Genomic DNA, 6,384 nt, shown 5'->3' on the forward strand with positions numbered 1-6,384 from the left:
AGGCTAATCGTTAGATTGATTTTAATGGACCTAATCGTGCGATCGTATTGGATCTGTGTATGCTTTGTGGGGTGTGCTTAAAGAAGTTCTTGTTTGATTGTTTAATAGTAGTATAGACTATATGGTATAATTTTTGTGTACTGTCGGAAAAAAAAGAATGTGTGAATGTACTGTCCATTTAATCAGTGAAGTAATTTTGTTTTCTCTCAAAACTTTCTCCTTTTTTTGGGGAAACAATAAAATTCTCTTCGTGTGGCCTCTCTTCTCCCTTCCCGCATGTCATGGCGACGAAGGGGAAACAAACCTCACCGGCAGGAACGAGGCTGGCTTGTTCGCACTAGTTCAGCTGACCCATTAAAAGCAGATCCTTCATTAAATTAACACATCCTGCTTCTCCCGGCGACGGGCAGCGGCATCCGCGGCGAAGGAGGAGAAAGGGACGACGGGTTGCGCCCAGAGGGATGTACTACGGGGAAATCCTCGCCGCGCCGGTGTAGGGTCGTCGGAGGGAGAGGGTCGCTGGTGACTGGTGAGCTCGCTTCCCTTAGCAGCGGCCCTCGGTATGTGGTGTTCACAATTTTCTGATTTAATTCGGCAATCTGAACTAGAATTAGACCCCTTTTTTTTGCGGAAACAGAATTAAACTGTCTAGCTGTGATGGTGGATCCCATGGTATGGCGACATTGAGGATTTCTCTGCATTTTTAGTGTATAAACTTGTGATGATCTCTTCTATTAGCATTGATGGGGATAGCAGAGGTATCACCCAGAGAAACTACTCAACTGAAAGCTGGGGAAAAACGAAGATATCCCCTGCAGCACAGCACATGTTGTATTTTTTTCAATTTCGTTTCGGCATTTAGGGACGTGCACTTGAATGACGGCACGTCATTGGTTCTGCAGCAAAATTTTAGTGGTGATTGCATTTAGGAATGTGCAGAGTTGCATTTATCAGTAAACCGATTAGTGATCTGGCCTGGCTTTTGTAACCCAGAAATGTGTGTCTTCCTCAGGTTAACATCTATAGCCCGTTTTCACATGTTGATGGACAGTGTGCTACACATGAAACGTCTGAGACTCAAAAGTAGATTGTGTCTGCCTCTAAGATGCTGCATAAACCTTACCGTGCATCGGACGATGTCTTGAAGCTTTTTTTTCTATATGCATAAAGATGCTGCCTAGCTAGATATGCTATTTCTGCTTTCATTGTATTAGAACATAGTGAGAAAAGAAAAACTAAATATGCAAGCTATTCCTTTCAGGAACGGGATGCAATGGTGCAGGTCCAGAACTTTCGGAAAAGAAGGTGGCGGTGGCTTCACCACACTATCTAGTTTGTATGTGTGCTTTAAGCATTTTTTATTTTGTTTTGCCAGATTATTAGTAAATTCGTTTCGGCTGTTTACGAGTGTTCATGGTATCAGTTCTCAGTAACTTTGATGTCTGTCTATTGTTGACATTCCAAGCTCTTAACGCTATTGCTTAGACAACAACCTCTCCATGCTTACATGGGAGGAGCTCCCTGAGAGCTTAGCTGGAACACCTCTCTTATTCTCCCGAATCCTGAAGTCCATGAGCCTTATGGGTTCAGAACAAGAAGCTTAAATGCATCGGAAACGCCCTTTAACTCTGACAGCAACAAACACCTTGCAGGCCATAGCAGTTCATGCAAAGAAACATAATAATCCATTAATTTTCACGCAATCCACGTTTATCACAGATGTCACCAATTCTATTATTATTACACTTACTGCTCAATCACGACAAAATGAAACCAGAGCACAGGTGATATGACGAAAGGGTCCAATCTCACCATGATATTTTCCATAAGTAGTACTAGCACATTTCACTTATATGCACAATCTGTTGCACACTTGAGTCTTTCTGGTACAATCAAATTGAATGCATCACAATTTCACCCGAGAAGCAGGATGAAGGGTTACCAATTAGTGGTATATTCGTAAACAGAACATAGCAATGTTGTAAACATTGAGGATTTAACCTGTATTTATAGAAAACACAAGAGGAATGCTTTAGAGTAAAAAACATATTCTCCAGTAGCATGTTCAAGCTGTATAGGGATACAACATTAGTCAAAAATACATTCTTGGGCAGGAGCCATGATGTGCCCTTTTGGATTGGCAACAATAATCAAGCTGTATAGAGATACAATATTAGTCCTGGTTCTCGAGCTCACCCACCTTCAGAATGGGGTTCCTTGGATTGTTGGCAAGCTGGGTCCGAAAGTGTTCCTCAAAGTTGCTGGCCTTGAGGAATACTTCATCTGGTATTTCCTTGAGTTGTTCATCCGGGATAATGTTTAACCATAACCGGGCTTCCTTGATGCTTGGGAGAAAGTCTAGCCCTGAAAATGCAACTTCATTCGCAGAACAACCATTTTCAGCACTTACCCTCCAGTCATTCCTGACCTGCAGTTGCTCAAGCTTAGGCATTGCTCCTTGGTCAAACTTCACCAATTTGATGTCCCCAAAGTTTCCAAACACAAGAACTGTGAGGCTTCTGAAAATCCCAATCTGGAAACGAAGCTCTTCACCCTGAAACGACTTCTCCAACAAATGCAGGATGGCCAGATTTGGCATCCTCCCAAGAACTTCCACATCACCATCATGCCCTGATAGCCTGGTGCTCCGTAAATTCAGCTTCACAAGATTCTGGAGCCTCTGGACCCATCTTGGCAGTTTGATCAGATTACCGTACAGCTTGAGGCTCTGGAGGTTTTCCGGGGGCGAGGTCATCCAGTGCAAACATTCACATAATCCAGGCTCTCCCTCTGACCGTATTGACAATGACTCAAGACGGTTGAGATTATTGATTGCTGAACAGAATTTTTCACCATTTCTCCCGTTGACGCCAGTTACTGCTAACTTGCGCAACCAGGTCAGTTTTTTTATGTCCTGAATGACTGCCCCCCGTGCAACATTTACAACCCCCAGTGTGTGCAAGCCGATCAGTTTCCTCATCCCTCTAGGAGCTAGAACTCCATACCTGTCCAGACGCTTGGCAACAGCAGGGAGTCTAGCACAGCAAGCAGCAGTACATATGTCATGGCGGTTCATGTCTTCAGAATAACCAAAACGACGGGGTGCACAACAAGCTGCACAAAGCATCACTGACCCTGAAGTCAATAGACATAGCCTGTTGTTGCCCATTGAATTTGAGAGCTTCTCTTCAAGTTTCTCATATGACACCTTTTTGTCAGTCGATTTCCTACCAAGGCGGAGATAGGTTAACATCCGAAGTTTGATGATGGTCTTTGGCAGCTTTAGTATTCTCGTATCCCTGACATCTAGTGTCTGGAGTTGCCTCAGGTTACCCAAGGAGTGTGGCAGGTGATGAATATCATCACATCCTCTTATGGAAAAATATTTTAGGTGAAGAAGCTTCCCAATGTGCTGAAGGTGGTGATCAGCTAGGCCTGGTGTGCCTTCTAGGTCCAGCACTCGTAGCAACCTCATCTTGTCAGAAATAAAAAATGGCTTCCACTTCCCAAAAACTGTTATTGATCTCACACGGGACAAGTCCACTATGCTCTCAAACTGACTTTGATCTCCCTTCCAATTTTCGCTTATAGCAAGGTGCCGAACTGTGGCCCGTCTGCTTAAGCCATAACCTTCCTCCAGTGTGAAAACAAAATTTTCTTCAGTTGACTTCTTGATGCTGATTTCACGTATTAGATCATGGACCTGGCATGCATCAATTCCTTTTCTACCATGAATTGATTGTTGAGATGGTAGGAGCATGCTCCTGCTTACGAGTTCCATGAAGTCGCCCTCTGCTATTTCCTCTGCAGACCTGCCACGCACCTCCCTTGAATAACCCTCTGCAATCCACCGACGCACCAAACGACGCCGACTGACCTCGCGATCTTTTGGAAAGATCGACATATACAAGAAACAAGGCTTAAGATAGTATGGTAGGCCATCAAAGCTTTTATTAAGGACTGTCATTATGGGCCCAAGGTCTGGATTCAGTTCCAACTCAGCACTAATATGCCCATTCAACTTCCTCCATTCCAAAGGTGTGTTTTGTTGGTTTGCCAAGAAACCACCTATGGTGACTATTGCAAGGGGAAGTCCACTGCACTTCTTTAGGATCAGCTTTGCTTGTTCAACCAACTCTGGATATTGCTCATCCAAATTTGTAATCTTGCCAAATATCTGAAATTTTTACAGTTTAATATTTTTAGTACACCAAATATAAAACTAAACACACAATAGTCATCCAAATTTATACTTTAGTTTTGTGATTACAACGGAACACAGACTATGTGATTTTAAAGGTGCACACTCCTGTTATATTTGTTGGCTCCTTGGACAAGAGAATTTTCCAAAATTCATTTTGCAAAGTAAATCTGCAACTTGTGCCCTTGGTCCTCTGGCTACATATGCAAGCCAATCAAGTAACTCTAATACACCCTCCGATTCATATTTCTTGTCACTGCTTTAGTACAACTGTAGTATAAAGTTGTACTAAAGCAGCGACAAGTAATATGGATAGGAGGGAGTGCAGACTATTTGGAGCTCAATTTTTTATGAACTTCCAACCACAGTTCTGTTTTACTATTGCATACAAGACATCCTCATCGCCTAATGAATAAAAGTTTAATTAATAAATAAACTAAGAAGTACATGACCTAACATTCTAGAAGATGTCCCGTATCCACAGTTACATTCTTTCTCGGAAAAAGAGATGTCTTTGCACCTTTTGGAAAATTCTGAAACTCTACAGACCAAGTGCCAAGAGAACTTGAACCAAGGTGATGGGATTCTACGCACGCTCCCCCGCGCAACCTGAGACATGCTTTTCTTTTTCGTCTGTCAGCAATTTCTCTGTGCTCTACAAAGGTACAAGTTCAAGTCAAGAGAACTTGAACCTGTTTAGGAGTATTAGTTCTATTACTGTTGGTCTAGGTCTCTTTACGTATTCGTATTAGTCTAGATATCCTTACTTGTGCTCCAAGTCCCTTATCATATATAGTTGCCCCTTGTGCTATGCAATAGAGATAAGTTGCTTCTCCAGCATGGTATTAGAGCCTCAGGTTTAGGGTTTCATATTTACTGGACGCCGCAACTTGTCTGTTTTTCCCCAGTTGAGTTCCTCTCTCTGTCGATTTCATTCTCAAACCGATTCCATCCTCCGGTGATGCTCTCTACATGTCAGTGGTTCGCCAGGAGCGTCACAACTAACACTTGCCCACCAACCGAAGCTAGGCATTTCTTCCTTCCATTTGGCAGCAGTATCTCTGTTATGTAACTCCGAATTAGAATATGCGTATACAGTGTTAATGTTTTTTTGGTATACTAGGATTAATCTTTTCTGCTCAATTTTGTCATAACAATGATAAAAAAAAGTGTTCTTGTATGTCTGCTAGTGTTTCCTATCTTTCATACAATAATTAGTGAGCATTAATCGAATGGATTACCTACTCCCATCTTTCCCATCCACATATATTTGTCCCTGTTCCTCTAACCCCACCAAGTTAGAGGAACAACTTGTGAGTGTCTACTGCTGTGGCCACCCAGTCCTTTTTTTCGAGAAGTTTGGTACAATCCTCCTAGGAGGCAGGTTACAGGGCAATGACAGAAAAAATAATGGACATCCCAGGTTTGCGGTAAGATGGCACATAGGCCCGGAGCCCCAGTTCTGGCCCATAGAGCAGCCTCGTCCTTGATCATGGCTGTTGAAGTGTATATGTGGATTGACTAGCCCTTTTGTTATGACCGGCATATTAGGGGTTTAGCCGAGTGGGTTGTGGCCCAAGTTATCTTATCATTATTAGGGGCTTAGCCCAATTATCTTATCGTTATTAGGATCGTTTGCTTAGGAGTCAAGTAAACCTCTCTATATAAGGAGAGGAGATGTATCAATCTAATCAAGCAAGAAGCAATCATTATTTGCTCGGCTTCCCGAAGGGAGCTGGAAGACCTAACCCTAGCCGCCTCTTGCGCCGCCGCCTCTTCTTCATCGCGCCACGGCGCCCCGCCGCCGGCAGCCGCGATCGCATCTCCGTCAACCCCCCCCCTTCCCGTACAACCTACGCCCTAGACCAGGTAGGATCCTAGCTCCTACCAATTTGGTATCAGGTAGCTCGATTCCAATCATGTCTGCACCACCACCCAACCCGCCGCTGCCCGTCACCACCATGCCGCTGCCTCTCTCCACCGCGCCGCTGGACTCCACCGCCGGTGCCTCCACCGGCCGGACGCCGCCGCCCTCCACCGCGCCGGCTGTTGCCATCTACTCCCTGGCGGAGATGACCGGGGTCCTCAACGACCTCGTCACCGCCGTCCAGGGCATACGCCTCTACCTGGCCGGGCCCTACGGGCAGCCGCTGCCCTTGCAGCCGGCCGCCGCGACCGGGCCT

At 44.6% G+C, this 6,384-nt stretch overlaps 1 protein-coding gene and 1 pseudogene across 6 annotated transcripts in view; one reads left to right on the plus strand and one right to left on the minus strand.

Moving 5' to 3' along the window:
* The first annotated feature begins 243 nt into the window (after nt 1–243).
* The window catches only part of LOC119337305, a 16,548-nt gene continuing 10,407 nt past the window's right edge, over nt 244–6,384 (plus strand). For 3 of the 6 annotated variants that reach the window (XM_037609415.1, XM_037609417.1, XM_037609416.1), the window contains exons 1-2: nt 244–529; nt 1,262–1,336. The gene's annotated coding sequence lies outside the window, so the exon portion shown is untranslated. Of the gene's footprint in view, nt 561–1,261; nt 1,337–6,384 lie in introns of all 6 variants that reach the window. The other 3 variants (XM_037609418.1, XM_037609422.1, XM_037609421.1) reach the window with 3 other exon arrangements.
* The window catches only part of LOC119337307, an 11,776-nt pseudogene continuing 7,398 nt past the window's right edge, over nt 2,007–6,384 (minus strand).

The sequence above is a fragment of the Triticum dicoccoides genome, chromosome 7B, assembly GCF_002162155.2.
Source record: "Triticum dicoccoides isolate Atlit2015 ecotype Zavitan chromosome 7B, WEW_v2.0, whole genome shotgun sequence".
Lineage (NCBI taxonomy): Eukaryota > Viridiplantae > Streptophyta > Magnoliopsida > Poales > Poaceae > Triticum > Triticum dicoccoides.